The sequence below is a fragment of the Mustela nivalis genome (genome assembly GCF_964662115.1).
Source record: "Mustela nivalis genome assembly, chromosome: 19".
Lineage (NCBI taxonomy): Eukaryota > Metazoa > Chordata > Mammalia > Carnivora > Mustelidae > Mustela > Mustela nivalis.
This window is the reverse complement of record NC_139038.1, coordinates 32,391,018-32,407,622: the sequence shown is the minus strand read 5'-3', so window position 1 is coordinate 32,407,622 and position 16,605 is coordinate 32,391,018. Positions and strand designations below refer to the sequence as shown.

General features: G+C 52.9%; 3 long non-coding RNA genes across 11 annotated transcripts in view; 2 read left to right on the top strand and 1 right to left on the bottom strand.

The window, feature by feature from the left end:
* The first annotated feature begins 623 nt into the window (after window positions 1–623).
* On the top strand, window positions 624–5,142 carry LOC309854185. 2 transcript variants are annotated; one of them, XR_014306125.1, is made up of 5 exons: window positions 624–1,012; window positions 3,011–3,150; window positions 3,694–3,783; window positions 4,600–4,779; window positions 5,070–5,142. It is a non-coding gene; the product is annotated as an uncharacterized lncRNA (long non-coding RNA). The 2 variants fall into 2 exon arrangements; XR_014306126.1 differs by lacking the exon at window positions 624–1,012 and adding an exon at window positions 1,949–1,973.
* Window positions 5,143–5,564: 422 nt separating this feature from the next.
* On the top strand, window positions 5,565–15,386 carry LOC309854714. 5 transcript variants are annotated; one of them, XR_014306369.1, is made up of 5 exons: window positions 5,565–11,129; window positions 11,810–13,095; window positions 13,187–13,380; window positions 13,954–14,120; window positions 14,393–15,386. It is a non-coding gene; the product is annotated as an uncharacterized lncRNA (long non-coding RNA). The 5 variants fall into 5 exon arrangements; XR_014306371.1 differs by having other exon boundaries at window positions 5,565–6,212; window positions 8,367–13,095; window positions 14,393–14,475; XR_014306372.1 differs by having other exon boundaries at window positions 5,565–6,212; window positions 8,277–13,095; window positions 14,393–14,475.
* Window positions 14,893–16,605, bottom strand: part of LOC309854715 — a 97,622-nt gene continuing 95,909 nt past the window's right edge. For all 4 annotated transcript variants that reach the window (XR_014306374.1, XR_014306375.1, XR_014306376.1 and 1 more), the window contains one exon: window positions 14,893–14,981. This is a non-coding gene — a long non-coding RNA (uncharacterized lncRNA). The remainder of the gene's footprint in view (window positions 14,982–16,605) is intronic.

Sequence of the window (16,605 nt, the reverse complement as noted above, 5' to 3'; positions counted from 1 at the left end):
CAGGTGACTTGCGGGGGAAACCCACCTCTGGGGCTCATTCAATGCCTGTCGAATGAGTAAATGAGCCTAGGGTAGATCTGTAAATGCCTGAGTTTTACAGGTTTCGTTTTCGCTGGAAGAAAGCTGTGGCAGCAGGACAGGGTGACCTGCTTTACTTCATCCTGGCGCGTAATTAGGGTGTTTTTTATCTTTCCAATTGAAGGCTGCTTTCGACCTCAGGCTTGTACCCAACGGGGAGGAATATAATCAGGCATTGTGGCATTTCACTGAGGCCGCGCTGGTAGGCAGCTGCTAGTCTGGCCCTTCTGCCTGCCAGCCTCCTTCCTTTTGTTAAGAGCAAATCCATTTCCTTGTGGAGATTCATCCTGTGCCCCTTAATTCTGGTGGCTCAGGTGGGGGCAGACCTGGGTTCCAGGTAAAGATGTGCAGCCTGGGCCTGTCGAAGCGGCATATTTTGACCCCCAGCTCTGGTATTTTAATTAACACTCACTTGTATAGCCTGTGGACTGTGTGTTGGTAACTGTTCTAAGCATATTACAGATGTAAAGCAACCCGTTAATTATTAATCACCGCAAGTCTTTGAAGGAAGTACTATTATTATTCCCATTTTAGAGGTGGAAAAATGGAGGAACAGAGGTTAAGACTGTTGTCCAAGGGACACAGCGGGTCAGTGACAGAGCAGGGATTTGAACCCAGGCAGTGTGGCTCGTGACCACTCCATTAGTTCAGATGAGAGGGCAGAGAACTGGGGTCTCCCCCCGCCCCCAAGCCTTCGGACTACAGCAGAGGATTTCTCTTTTTCTCAGGAACTCCTGGCTTCACGTGGAAGCTGCAAGTGTCCGGGGTCACGGCGGAGAGCCTGAGGGGGTCGTGCTGGGTTGGGAGGAACGCGGGCACCCTCTGGGGGAGACGCTGTTGCCGCCCGTTCTCAGCCCATGAGAGAAGATCTACCACTGGGCTTCGCACACGCGTGCACCAAGATGTTCCCTTTATTGCTGAAGGGAGTTTTGAGGTGGGTTTTCCATTTTGTGCCACTAAAAACGGTGCCTCTTGGTTTCTGACCTCAGTGACCTTCCATAGAAGGATTTGAGGGGTGTTTCCCGTGGAACCCTGGAAGGGAATGATGCCTCTTACCTTCTGGGTGCCATCTTCCCGCTGGCTGCATGGTGTTCGGAGGGTATGGGTGGTGGTGGCAGGTGGCATGGGTTTGATTTGCAGCTGTGTGACGCTGGGCAGGTCACTCAAGCTCTCTGAACCCCGAGTAAAGGGCAAAACCTGGCTCTGTGGGTTGTGGGTGAGGCTTTACCAAGGTAACACAGGCAGGAGCTCCTGGTGGTGGTTCATTCACATGATTCCTCTTGTCCTCTCCACCCTCTGTCTTGACTTGCTCCATTGATCTTCCAGAGAAATATATGTAATATCATATATATATATAGCATTCATAAATATAAATGAAATCCAGTATATTTAAAATCCTTTTTTTTTTTTTTTTTTAATTTTAAGGACTTGGTTCCTATGATGGTGGAGGCTGGCAAATCTCAGATCTGAAGGACAGGCCAGCGGGCTGGAAGCTCAGGCCGAATTTTTATGTTGCAGACTCAGGGCAGAATTTCTTTGCTAGGAAACCTCAGCTTTTGCTTGGAGGACCTTCGGCTGATTAGATGAGGCCCACCCACAGGCTGGACCGTAATCTTTACCTAATGTCAACATTAATCACAACTACATGATATCTTCCCAGCAACATCTAGACTAGTGTTTGATCAAAAGAAACAGGCACCACAGCTTAGTCAAGTCGACACACAAAATTAACCATCACATTTGCCAGTACACTTCCTGTGGACCTCCGTTTCCCCATCTGTTAACTGGAGAACAGACCCTCCTGGATCTTCAAGCTTGTTCCCTGCAGTGTGGGACTGACGGACTGGGAGAGCCTTGGAGGGATGAGTTACGGAGAGCCTGGGAGCAGGACGGAGGTGATTTCTGGACAGCCTGTCTTCACTGTTACGGGGTGGGGGGGATCAAAAGTGCAGCCCTTTTGTTCCCCAAATCCCTGAGTTATTTCAGGGGAGGACAGTGTCACTTCAGAGCTTGAAGGTGGCTGTTGGCGTGTACCCGAGCTATTTATATGACCTTCCAGATCTTCCACGAAGACCGTTTCAGCTCCAGAAGGGAGAAAGCACAGCCCTCTTCATAGCGGCAGCTCTGAGCATGTAGACATGCACAGCTGATCTGTCATAATCCTATGAGAGGCCTCCTTTCTTGCCTGGATGCCCACGCTGGAGGGAGAGCAGGAGGAGGAGGAGGAGGAGGAGGAGGACGAGGAGGGAAACACAGATGATTACCTATTTTGTGGTAAAGGACACACACGGATGCAGTCACACACACTTGTAAAGTGGAGACAGCAGGGTTGGCACTGGCTTCTGACATCGCCTCACTCTTCTGTCTTGGGCAGGCAAGTCAGGGGAACTCTCTGACCCTCAGTCTCTTTATCTGTGAATGGGAAGTCATGGTAAAAACACCTAGTTTGCAGAATGGTGGTGAGGATGATGCCAGATAAAACACATGCAGGGTTTTTAGTTTCTGCTGTCTTTGCACGGCCTCATAGATGATCAGCGGATCAGAGGGTTAGGGCTGGGTTGGATCTGGTCGTGCCCACTGTCTGCCGACTCTCGTGTTCCACCCAGTGCTGCTGCTGGCCAGCTCAGGGTCAGCTTCGGCTCTCAGCCACCCTGGGTCTTGGTGTTTGTGTTTACGTTTAGCAGGGAATGTTACGGTAAAGGAGCAGAGAGCCGTTAATGAACGTATCATTTAATCATGGGAGACCATGAGCAGGGGCACGAATTGTATTATGATCCGGTCACTTGAAGTTCGTACCGTGATTCAAGCTCAATGTTTGAAGTATTTTTAAGTGGGAGACCAGATTTTCAAGTACAAGGGAGGGAAAAAAAAAAAAAAAAGAACAATTACCTAAAAGTGGTAAAATTCGCCTCCCTTCATTCCTGCCCTACAGAAGAGCGTTCTGCCTCTGTCACTTCTGTACCTTCATGGTTCATCCAGGCCACGAGGCTCGGGGGTATGGGAGAGTTCGGGAATGGCCATGTGATCAGAAGCTGCCACAGAATAATTCTTGAGACCTGGAAAGGCCAAGTGGTGAGTGTGAACGCTTCCTGAACGGTTTGAAAGCCACAAGGCATGTTTATCTCTGTCCCATCTGGTCCTTGCCGGGTGACGAAAATCACAAGAGGTAGATGCTCATGTGCCCATTTTTTCCAAGGGTGTTCACCGAGGTTCAGAAAGGTGACGTGACTTGTCTAAGGGGAAGGGGTGGTGCGGGGAGTGTCCCAACCATTCCCTTAGGCTGCCTGCAGGAGGCCCAAATACGGTGAGAACGGAGGCATTTCATCTCAGGCTGGGGAGAGTCGGGGGCAGGGGCAGGGGCAGAGGCAAAGACAGACTCTCAAGCAGACTCCTGGCTGCACACAGGGACTGACATGGGGCTCGATCTCATGACCCTGGGTCATGACCTGAGCTGAAATCAAGAGTCAGATTCTCAACCTTCAGAGCCATGCCCTATGTGGGGGCGGGGGGGCGGGGGCGCTTGGTGTGCTTAGATCTGGCCTGGAGTTCACAGGCCAGCCATAAATCAGTTCTGAGCCCTGATTCTACCTCATCCTGTCCTTCACTGTCTCCTAGACCCTTTCCACCTGTCCAGAATGGCTGGATTTCCCTAGGGTGCCTGCATCCCGTAAGTGGGGCCTCAGCTTTCTCCAACTCAAAAAACAGGTATGCATTTATGCATTTATGTTTATAGATCCCTTCTATTTGTGGCTGTAAGCCCTGGCTCTGCAATTAGGGTAGTGATATGCAATTTCATTTTGCAGTAAATGTGTTTATGCTTTTTAAGAATGTATAGATATAAAAATATTTAAACAGCCAGCAGGCATGGTGGCAGATACGCTAGTAACAATACGCAGAGGTTTACTGAGTGCTTGCTCTGGGCCAGGCACGACTCTCAGTGCTTTCTACGTACTGGCTCACTTAGTCTTCACACCCATCGAGCTTGGTTTGATAATCCGTCCCACTCTGCCACGGAGCATTCTGGAGGCGCTGCGACTTGACCCTCTTGCCAAGGCTGCATGACGAGGGAGGGATGGAGCGGAATTTGAACCCAGATCTTGGCTCCAGAGTTCCACTCCTGAGTGGTTATGTATGTGGGGTATGAAGTGACGTCTGGGGAACGCTCACCGGGGCTGTGGCTGGGGTAACTGGCTTCCGTGGTTTGCCTGAGACTCCCTGTATTTTAAACCTCGAAGGTCCATGTCCAGGAGATTCCTCAGCCTCTTCCTCCCGTCTCAAGTCTGCTGCAGACTCTAGGGAGGTGGCGTCGCTGCAGTGCCGGCACCGTGAGCCGAGCACGTGCAACTGACCCGACACGCCAGGTCTGCCCGGGTCTCGAGGCGTACCCATACGTATCCAACCACATGCAGAACATCCTGAAGCCCTTGCCTAAAAATAACAGAGTACAGCACCCGATTACTGTGAGACTTGCCTTATTGGTATAAATAAGAGAGTGGAAACATCCCATATTTCTATCTACAGCAGGAGAAGAAGTGCCACATCTGCATGTGCGGAAACACGAAGCTGGGGCCTGCGGGCATGTACCATGCAGGAGAGAGACACCTCACGGGCAGGTCGGAAGTGAGAGCGATGTTGCTAATGACAGAGCTGGAGAGAGCTGTCCTCTATTTAGCTCTGTTCCCACCGCAAGTCGAGCAGTTTGTAAGTGTTCTCTTTTTTTTTTTTTTTTAAAGATTTTATTTATTTATCAGAGAGAGAGAGGGGGAGAGAGCGAGCACAGGCAGACAGAATGGCAGGCAGAGGCAGAAGCAGGCTCCCTGCTAAGCAAGGAGCCCAATGCGGGACTCGATTCCAGGATGCTGGGATCATGACCTGAGCCGAAGGCAGCTGCTTAACCAACTGAGCCACCCAGGCGTCCCTGTAAGTGTTCTCTTAATTCATCCATACAGTCCCTGTGGTGGGCCACTAGGACGACTGTGTCTGTTTTACAGATGAGGAAACTGAGGTGCAGGAATTTTCTGACGGTCCCCACGCTCACATAACTGGGAAGCTAAGAAGCAGAGACTTGCTCCCGGGCTGGTGCTCCAAGCCCCTGGAGAAGGGCGGGGCCTGCTACGTAGAATCGGCAGGTAAAAATGGGCTCTTGGGCTCTGATTCCTTTTTTCTCTTTTTTAAGATATTTTATTTATTTGACAGAGACATAGGGAGAGAGGGAACACAAGGGATGGGGGTCAGAGAAGGAGAAGCAGGCATCCTGCTGGGCAGGGAGCCTCATGGGGGGCTTGATCTCAGGACCCTGGGATCATGACCTGAGCCCAAGGCAGACGCCTAATGACTGAGCCACCCAGGCACCCCGTAAGTGGGGCCTCAGCTTTCTCCAACTCAAAAAACAGGTATGCATTTATGCATTTATGTTTATAGATCCCTTCTATTGGTGGCTGTAAGCCCTACCTCTGCAATTAGGGTAGTGATATGCAATTTCATTGTTTTCTTCCCACGCTTGTGGAATGTCCCGTTTCCTGCTGACCGACCGGCGGTGGCGGGAGGAGCGGGTCCTATGTTTTTCTAACTAGTTCCACAGCCAGCACACTCGTCTCTGTCTCCTCGTGCCCATTGTGGGCTGTTTGCCTAGGATGGTGGAGGGGGCGGAGTCATAAAGATGTTCCTGGATTCCCTTTGTCCGGCTCTTCGGACACGGATCTAGGTATTGCTGGGACGGGGTATTACAGGTGCGCGTGAGTCCCAAGTCCGCTAACTTCAGACGTGCGGGTGACCCAGGCGGCCCGAGTGCACGCGCCCTTCAAGAGCCGAGCCTGTCCCCCGGCTGGGCGCAGAAGAGGAAGCGGGAAGGTGCGAATCAGGAAGCCCGAAGGGGTAGAGAATGCCACACCTGAATGAAGATGGAGGGTCCTCGTGGAGACGAGCGGCTCTAGAAGCTGAGAGCGCCCCGCAGCGGACACCCAGCGAGGACATCAGGGACCGCTTTCTGCCAGTAACAGGAATGCGCGTGGAAGAAGGTCCTGAGCTCCGGAAAAGAGCGCAGCGGCCCCGAGACCCCCCCTCGCCTTCAGTCTGAGCAGGGACTCCGGCCGCACCAGGCTGAAGCTCCGATCCAGGGAGCCGGGACCTGATAGGTGGGTGCTGTTTTAAGTTGTTCATTTGTTAGGCAACCACAGAAAACAAGTGCAGAGCATTTCTTAAAAAGCGAAATCAAAGGTTCTCTTGCATTTGAAATCTTGATTCTTTCAACAAAGAGGCATTGCCCATCCGGGGCAGAACTGCTCCAAACTTTGGGGGGCACAGCAGGGAACAAGTAAGCCACAAAGTCCCTGCCCTCTTGGTGCTGACATACTGTGGAGGTGTGTGTTGGGGGAGGCAGGTGAGAAACAAAGGGATAGGTAAAACGCATGTGTTTCTGGTGGTCTGTGGACGCTATGGACGAAGGGCAGAGAAGAGGGCGGACAGAGGAGGAAAGTGTGTGTGTGTGTGTGTGTGTGTGTGTGTATGTGTGTGTGTGTGTGTGTGTGTATGAAAATATGGCTCAGGATATATGTGACCTGGGACTAAACACTTAAAGGGAATGAGTCACGCGGGGAACTAGGAAAAGAGCATTCCAGGCAGAGGCGCTAGCGAGTGCAAAGGCCCTGAGGCAGGGACATTCCTGGTGATTATGAGGAGATTTTAGGGCCGAGTGACCAAGTGGGAAAGCCACAGGAACTGAGGTCAGGAAGATAACAGCATCCAGATGGACAGTGCTCCATTCTCCCATGTTGGAGGGAAGTCCTCTCTCCACCCTCCCACGCTTGCCAAGACCTGTTGAGATCAGATGTAACATGTTTTATCAGCTGGCTGGACGATAACTGGGAATCCTTCCTGACCTCCGTTGGTCATGTGCACCTCCTTTCCTCCTGGGGCAGGTCTAGCCCCAGTACATGCATCTGTGTCTAGTACAGACAAGAAAGCTTGACATTTCCGTCCGTATCTCCCAGGGCGTGGGGCACAGAGAGGCTGTCTCTAGGCTTCTCGTTCCAGTGCCTTGCTCTGGCCGTACGTGCTTGTTTTCCCGCTCCTGCTGGAGATACGTAATCAGAACGCAGTGAGTGAGGCTGATGTTCCACGGGAATAACCTTGAATCTACTTGTACATATATTTGCAACATTTGGGACTAAATTTATTCTTAGCAACAGATTACTTGGTGACACACCTCACAACTGCTCGCAACACCATACCTTGGTTGAGACTTGCTGGCAGAGCGTGGGGTGTGTGTGTGTGTGTGTGTGTGTGTGTAGCGCGTGCATGCGCGCACGTGTGAATGGGTGAGAGAGAGAGCAGACCGGCATGATTTTTTCCCTCAGAACCACAAGGTTGCTTCTTAGATACTGGCTATTTCAAACTGCCTCAATAAACAGGACTGAAATGCTCTGTAACATTAGAAGTGGAATCTCTAAGAACCCACTTTAGGTGTCCTCGGGGGTGGGGGGGCTTCCCTTCGCAGCTTGCCGGGACCCTTTCTGCGAGGTCTTCCCCAAGAACTCTCTTGGATGGGGGCCCCAAGATGTCCCTTGCCAGCGGCGGAGTGAGTACCTTGGGACCCTGGTCCTAGCTGTGTGAGGACAGAAGCGGAGATCAGTGTGAAGCCCCTTACCAGGAACACCAGAAGCCAGGAGAGAAGTCTGGAAGGGTTCATCCTCCCAGCCCTCAGAAGGACCTGACTCTGCCTCCGGCTTGATCTTAGACTCTGGTCTCCAGATCTCGAAGACAATACAGTTGTTGTTGTTGTTGAAATCACCCGGTTTGGGGCAGTCCTAGGAGATGAACACACGGAGAGACACAAGTAGTGGGGAAGAGGGAAAGGCAGAGTTGGGGGTTGGGTGGGGGGTGGGGTCAAGGACATAAAGAAGGAGACGGGTCTGGCATGGGATCTAGAACATCAGCTCCCCATTCACAGGAAGGGGAGTTACAGAATGGGAGCAACTTGCAGGACAAAGTCCAGGCTTGGGGATCAGACTTGGATTCACATCCCGAGTCCCCTGTGTGATCTAGGGCTGCTTACTTCACTTCTGCGCGCCTCGGAGCACCCATCGTTCCTAAAAGCCTCATGTTACAAATCAAGATTTTATTCTGAAGGCCCATTGGATAACATGAAATGCTATCAACGAACCTAATATAAAAGAGAACTCCGTTATATGTTTTAACAGACATTTGGTGAGAATGAAACTGCAGGCCCTTATTATAAAGCTACAAGGTGATTGTTTCCTCTGGGGCATCTTTTCTTCTTCGATGGGCAGGGCTGCCTGCAGCATTCAAGACCGGAAATCTCCAGCCCTGTGGACTGACAATGTTGCCTTTTCTTGGTGACTCACCCCGCGTCGGGAAAGTCATTTTGCATTCTGCCTTCCAGGAGTCCTTGGAACCGTGTTCAAAACTAGGGTCACCTATCTGGAACGGATCAATGTCATTCTGACATCCGTGAATGTTTTTGAATGCCACAAAAGTTTTTGAATGGCAAGTGCCGGGTGGCACAGTTTCCATGGTGATGTGGGAAGCCCACGCCAGCACGGAAGGTGCTAGGAGGCGGGTATTAAACACTTGTGTTTTTTTTTTTTTTTTTAAACTTGGGAGACTTCTTTGTAGGGAGACTAGTCCAAAAAATGTGTAGGGTCATCATTCGAGGTAGTGTGAGTTTGGGGTTCTCTTGTCCTCAGCAGCTTAGGTAGCAAGCCTCGTGTGTGTCTGTGTGCCTGTTTCCTTGTATGTATCTGTGGGTGTATGTGTACATCCCTGTGTCTCTGAGTGTGTGAGGTTGTGTATTTGGACAAGTGTGTGCATATTCCCATCTCTGCGCGTGTTCATGTGTGTGTATGTGTCTGTGTTCAGCTGCCTGTGTGCACGCTGTTACTCCTTCCTCCCAGAACCCAAGCAGACGTCACCGATCAATTTCATCAAGCCCCACACTCCTGTGTGGCGCGTCTCCCTATGCTAGCCACGAACTGGGTTTGACCACTAGAGGAAACCGAGGTGCTTTTCCAGGTCTCCAGTGTCTAGGTCAAGGTGCTCAGACTGACATCTCATGCTTTCAGAGCCTGTCTTTATTCCCTGCCAGAAACTTTCTGCCTCAAGCAATTCCCTGAGCTCTAAAAATGCCCATTCCTCCCTGAGCTTTTGAAGTTTTCTTCCCAGCTGACAGGGGACTTGTTAAGCATCTGCTTTCTGGAATCAGCCTCCATGGGTTTAATTCCTGCTCTGCTATCTCTTGAGTCAGGCAGCTCCAAGCCTGACGTGGACATTCAACGACAGAGCCTCACCTTCCTCTTCTGGAATTCGCAGAGGCTCATCCTAACACTACTTCACAGGGGTGACAAGAGCAAAACAAGATGACCCAGGTAAGGTCCCCAGCCCAGAGTCCGCCCCAAGTGAGCTCCGTGTGTGGAAGTGGCAATGACTGTTCGCTGTGTTCTGACACTGCATGTGGCCACTGACATACAGTCAGTCTCAGTGTGTGTGGGGGTCACCTTTACCTGCTTTGCACAAGGTGGGAGGTGCCACTGGTGACACTGCCCGTATCTCCAGACATGAGGGGACCAAAGTTTGCCTGAGCTGGGAGCCTGGGTGCTCCTGAGGGCAGAGGCTCTCAGCCAGCGTGTGCAGGATGAATGGGGAGCGGGAAGGGGCTGAGATGCCACTGGATCTTTCTCTTGCAGGCCTGGGGTCAGCACTGAGGGTCGGGGACCAGGAAAAATACTGGTCTAGGAGGTCAGGGAACAGCTTAACACCTGCCTGGTGGCTACCTGTAGGGCCCTCAGTGGTCAGTTATGGAGGGCAGGTGTTCCAGCATTGGCTGTACTGATGTTTTGGACCGAATGATTCTCTATTGTGGGGCTGTTCTGTGCTCTGCAGATGCTTAGCAGCCCCCTGAGCCTCTGCCCATCACATGACAGGAGCAGCCCCCATTGCCAGTCAGGGTAACCAGAAAGGTCTCCAGGCATTGCCAGATATTCTCCGGAAGACGCTACGCGGCCAGTTGAGAACCACTGGGTCATGACTCCAGTGATCAGCTGTGCTCCCAGATCTTGGCTGGGTGATAGCCCCCCGTCAATAAGGCAAAGGCTGGGAAAGGTGGGCCTGTCCTTCCACCTGCAGAATAAACCAATAATCTGGAATTTTCGAGGCTTGGCATGGGGTTGCTGAGATGCATCCCACGCCCTATCCAAAATCTTAGGCACTAACTTGGACCTATGGGGACAAGGACAAAGCCTAGGAGCTCTCGACTAAGGTAATGTCCTCTTTGTGTTACCAGGTGAGTAGGGACTGGGTCGTGTTGGGAGGGGGAGGAGGAGACTTGGGATATTTCTGGGATTTGGGAGACTGTGCAGTCTGGTCTGGGGTCAGGCTGACACCTAGGGCACAGGCTTGTGTGGCCAACAAAACCTGGGTCTTCCCTTTTTCCCTTCCTTACCTGCGTAATTCAGCTCTGTGGGCCCAACTTGGTTCAGATCCTCCCGAAGGCCTCTCTGACACCTGTCCTCTCCAGCTGCCTTAGGGTCCTTCTCTGGTTTTCCCCCATCCCCGTCCCTAAGCATAGCAGGTTCTGCCTGACCAAAGAGCCACAGCCTCTGCTATCTGGTCCACTTTTGTGCACCCAGTACCTAGCAAGAGGACCTGACACAGAGGCCTCTTTATTCCCAGCAGTTGGCTGATGGCCCATTAGGGCCTAAGCCCCCCAGCCAAGCACAAATCATTTCCAGCCCCGGAAAGGGTTGCAAGGGGTGTCGGTGCATCAAAAAATGGGGACATCTAGTCTGCTGGTCATGGTTGAGGTTTCGTGTCCCTCTCGTGTCCCCATAGAGGGACCAGTCGTCCCGGTTCACCCAGAACTAAGGGGTTTCTTGGGACAGGGAATGTCAACATTGAAACAGGCAAAGTGCTGGACAAATCAGGATGAGATGGATATTCTAGTGCATGCACCTGCCTGGAAGATTGACTCTAGCACACAGTTTACATCCTGGAACAAGGTGCCAACGTAGTGTCAGAGTTAAAAGCCCGTTTGACAGGTGAGAACCAGGCCCCAAAGGAGACGGGGACCAGGGGCAGGGTGGGAACTGGAATCCTAGAAACTGGAGCTGGACCAGGGACTAAACAAAGGCAGTGACCATTTAAGGGGTTCTTTCCCCTGCGGGGGTCCTGAGTTTATCTCCATTGAGCTCCTGGAATCTTTAGAAGAATCTGAGGGCCTGGGTGGCCCCCAAGCCGGGGAATGAACTGCTAGCTCAAAGGATGTAGCTCAAGGATTTCCTTTGGATCCCCACTCAGCCTTGAGAAGCAGAAGCCATGAATACCATACCTGTTTTATCATAGAGGAAACAGACCCAGAGAGAGTCCTCGATCTGCTCGGAATCACACAGTGAATTGGCAGCACTGTGTGGATGAACTCACGATTTTCCACTCTTAATCCATTGCTTTGTTTGAGTTCTGTGTTAACACAAAGGCTCTAGAGTTCAAATCATGGCTCTCTGCTGGTAACCAGTTTTGTGACCTTGGCTAAGTCATTGGACTTTCCCAAGCCTTGATTTTCTCACCTGTAAAATGGGTGTAACTTGTACACTTCTTCTTAGGGTTGAAGCCTCAGTGAAATGGTCCATGTAAAGAGAGATCTTAATCATACAGGAGAAAGTTCCCAAGGACACAGTAGCTGCCACCTCTAAACGCCGCACAAATACATTTTCCTTTGCAGGGCCAGGTACGGGGGGCTGGAACCCAAGGGATCCATCATCTCACACCCTCATGGCCAGAACCAACCGCCAGGTTCTAGGTTCTCAGAAGCTGCCCAACTTCCTGGGAACCACGCATCCCTCCTCCCTCCCGGGAGCCCAAATTCCAAGAAATGCAGCTAAAATTGGCCCTCGAACAGCTTTTGCAGAGCACGTCGCGGCTTTTTTTGGGTCTAGAGAGCCGGTTTCCATGATGAAAGTGGCACAGAAGGAGAGACCCAGCTAAAAACAGCCACCGCCCAGACTGGTTGTTCGCAGGATGCCGCCTCCCCAGCCTCTTGCGGGGTTTGGACGCCTCACTTCCGCAGCCGCCGCCGCCGCCCGTCGCCACTAGGTGGCAGCATCGCAGCGCGCGGCGGGGACGGCGCCCCGGGCCGGCGGCCGAGAGCCGCTCCTGAAAACACTGCCCATAAAATACGCACCAGCCACAAAATTCTCCACTAAATTATTTCCCTTTCATTTGGGGTCATTTGTGTGCTTTGCAGGAGCTCCGCGGAAGGGTCTCTTCGACGGGCCGACCTAGTGCCGCCCCAGCACCGCTCGAGTCGGCTCCCCGCGCCCCGGGGTGTCCCTGACGCGGGCCGATCCCCCTACCAGCCCCCCGGACTTAGCAGGGTCATCTTGCCTCGGGTCCCACGTCGCAGCAGAAGTTTGGAATTTTCCAGAAGAAGTGGCCTAGCCCTGGGGGAGGGGAACGCCCCCATTTGGGGCCTGTGGTCCTGCCCTGCAGAGCCCCTGGCTTCCCTGTGTGGGCCTCAGGGGTGGAGTTTTGGCTCAGGAGTGTGACTGCCTTGCTCTTAGGTCCCCAAATCGTGGGGGAACAGGGCCCTGGGGGCACCCACCTCTGAGGCCACGGTGAGGAGTAAATGAGTCCCCATGTGGGACGGTGCCCGCCGCCTCTCAAGGGCTCCCAGTCCGAACTACTTGTCATGGTTCCTCAGAGTCCCCAGGGGCTGGTATGATAGTGCCCCACAAGGAGTAACTCAGTGGGTCTGCCCTTGTTTCAGAGGCAAGAGGGGGAGGTGGAGATCATCTCCAAGGCCTTGCTTCTCAAAGCCTAGTTCGAGGCTGGCAGCAGGCGACATAGGTACCCTCCTTCGAAATGGGGTCTTGGCCCCATCAAGCCCACGGAGCCAGACCCTCCCTTCACATCACCCACAGGGGCTTCGTGACACCCTGAGGTTGGAGGGACACGGCTCCAAGGCATCTTCCAGCCTCGGTGGGCTGGGATTCCGCACCCACATCCCAGGTGAGTTCTGTCTCCCAGATTCACAGCCATCAGAACAGCGACCGTCAGGCAAGCCCTGCGTTTGAACACTTTCTCCTGCTTTTCTGGAAAGCTTTCTGCAGCTGCCTGGGTGCTCTGGTGTGACGGGAGGTGACAGGCTGCGGTGGGCCTGGCTGTGCTCCATGCACTCCCGCAAGCGCCCAGATCTGGCTCACCACGTGCCTGCAGATCCTGCTGGCTCCCTCCGGCCTGGCCCAGCAGCCTCCATCCTCCCAGTGACTCTGGGACCAGGAACTGACACTGTCTGTGAGTCCCCCACTCCCCACCCCGCTCCTGACCCTCAGCCCTGCAGATCCCTTGGCCAGAGCGTTTCCTCACTCGCGCTCCCTGTCCTCCACAGCTCTCTGGGGAACCATCTGCCTGGCCACGTCTGCCTGGCCCCCTGCCTGTCTCCCCTCCCCAGTTCCCCAGATCCCCTGACTTGCTTCTTCCCACTTCGCTCCCCGCAAGCTGGCTTCCGAGCCGAGCCGTTCACTGCACGCTCCGAAGTCCCGCACCCGCTTGCCACTCCTCTTTCAAGGTCTGCTCCCCCTCGGCCTGCTAGCGACCTCCGATTTACCCTGTGTGCCCCACCTCCGTCTGCCTGCCCCTCTTGCTCTAGACCAGCGGCCGGCTCGCCGCGGCCCCACACAGCCCACCGCCTGTTGCTGGAGATAAACTGGTCTGGCCCACGGCAGGCCTGTTTACAGATCAACAACCACATGGCGGGAGAGAGCTGAGCGACCACACGGTCTGCAAAGCCTCAAATATTTACTCTCTGGCCCTCTGCACGCTCCAGCTTCTGACCTCCCCTGAGTCCTCTCCCATTTCCGCCTGCAGTGACCCTGTCCACCCTGGAAGGTCCGGCTCCAAAGCAGCGGCACTGGGCATTGCTCGTCAGCACTGATAGAACCTGCCGTGTGCCGGGATGGTGTCCTCATTCCCGGGCCGCTCACGAGCGACTAACCCAGCCTCCTGGGATCCGAAGCACCTCGAGAGCTTTTAAGGTGACAGCTCGAGGCCCCTTGTTTTATTATTGTAGCGTTTGGATGGGCTGAGGTCAGCTGCCTGCCCCGATTCCCTAGCACTCCGCCCAGCAGGTGTCTGTCCCACACGGAGGGTCACGGTCACATCGTGAGGGTCACACACTGTGGGTCCTTACAGTCCACTTGGATGAACAAAGAAATCTCTCCTCCCTGGGCCTGTTTCTGAGTTTACCCCATGCTTCTGGCATCTGCCGGCCAGACGATACTTGACAGCACGCCTCAAACTCTCACAGGCGCCACGAGAATCACCCGAGAGCTTGTCGGGATGCAGATGCGGATTCTCCCGGTCTGGGATGGAGCCCAACCAAGACTCTGCATTTCTAACGTGCTCCGGAGGCTGCCGAGCCGCAGGCCCGCACTCGGAGCCACAGGGATTGGTTCTCACCTGAGGATCCCATGGGGGCTTTCGCATGCCCGTGTCTGGGTCCCACCCCAGACCACCTGAATCAGGCCGTGTCTCCGGGGGATTTCGGTGCACAGCCACAGCCACCAGCCCAAGAGCAAGTAGGAAGGCAGGTGCTCAGGCTCTTCTCCAGAGCCACGGAAGCAGAAACACTAGGAGTAAGGCACGAGAACCACAAGAACCACCAAAGCCATGAGAGCCACGAAAACCACAAGAAACCACAAGCTCCATGAGAACCACGGTCCTAGGCGTGCCTGACCTTGGCTCCACCCATCAGCTCCTACCTGGTCTTCCTGCCTCTGGCCATGCCCATTCAGCTCATTCTTCATTTGGCCTGGATAGTACGGATCCGGAAATGACGATTTGTCTAGAGGCCTCTTCTGCTTAAAACATTCCTAGGCTCGCTGTCGCCCTCAAACCTGCGGGAGAAGAGAGGCTTGTTGAGGTCTGAACCTTCCCAGCTCTCCTCCTACAGCATCCTGGACCCTGTTCCTCCCTCCATGCACCCCCTGCCCAGCCCAGCCCAGCCCAGCCCAGCCCAGCCCAGCGAGACGTAACCATGCATAGTCCCCAAAGTCAGAACACTTTTTCTCTTTCATATTGGTGTTAAAAGTGCCTGGTCTCAGGGGCACCTGGGTGGCCCATGTGGTTAAACAGCTGCCTTCAGCTCAGGTCATGATCTCGGGGTTCTGGGATTGAACCCCACATCAGGCTCCCTTGTCAGCAGAGAGCTTAGCTTCTCTCTCTCTGCTGCTCCTCCTTCTTGTTCTATCTCTCTCCCTCTCTGTCAAATGAATAAATAAAATCTTAAAAAAAAAAAAAAGTGCCTGCTCTTGAAGGACAAAAGTCAACAAAGGGATTTCTTATGGGACGGGGGCTCAGATCTGCTGACCAAGGCAGAGACTGAAATCAGGCCTTTTTGGCGATCTGAAAAGAGCTGTTTGCCTGACCTTGCCTGTGCTAACTAGAAAGCCCACTTGGGCAGAACACCTATTGCCTTGCTTCCGGCAAGTGTTTTTTGGGGGGAAATCTCTGGTTCCTTTACTTCTTGTTCACATTAGCCTTCAAGCCGGTAGCAGACGTTTTGGGGGACACATGTAGGGAAAGGCCATCCACCCAATTCTGCAACCTCCAGCTTTGTTTCTCTACCACCCGTTAGCTCCAGATGTTCGAAACCTGGTCTGTCCATTGGAATCCCCAGGGAGCTTATAAAAAAATGTTGACATCTGGCACCCATACCCAGAGAGTCTGTTTTAATTGGTTTTGGGGGTAGCCCAGGCATTTTTTTTTTTTTTTAAAGAACCTCACCCCCTACTTCTGATGATCCCAATGAACTGCCCCAGTTGAGATCTGAATTTGGCTAGAGACCTGTTCTTTGAGTCCAGAAAGCCCATTTGATATGCGATAGAACAAGCCAATTTGATATGCTGTGCCTGAGAAATGAGGGGCCTGGGTCCCACTACCTGAACCCCAGTGCAGTTGCCAATTCAACACAAAGCTGGGGCTCCCGATCTTGGAGGCATTTGTGCAAGCCCACCCCCAGGGGCGGTGGCTGGATCTAGCAGTAACTGCATCCCACATATACTTACTCTTGATCTTTAAGGACACTTGGCCAGGTAGAGACTATCTTGGTATCTCAGGCTGGTGAACCAGGGTTTGGAGAGCTTTCTGAAAGCTACCTTTCATCAGCAACTCCAACCTGTGCTAAGTGCTCTATGTTCAATTCCTTATTAAATTACCCCAGGAAATAGACATATTCTCACTGAATAGGAGCTCAGAGAAGCAAAGTTACATGACTAAGGTCACACGACTAGGTCACACAGCTCTTAGAGACCAATAAACCTAGACTTTGGATCCCTTTTAAAAATAACCCCCAACTCTACTTCTCTAGACCGCTCTAACCTTCATCTCCAATATGGAGCAAACATTAGGAAAAAAAAAAAAAACCAGCACTTAATGTGAACCCAAGAGATCTGCAACTTAGCGTCAGGCTATCTGCATACAAATTTCCCCTTTGCAGTTTCAGCTATCAGGAGAGAGTCT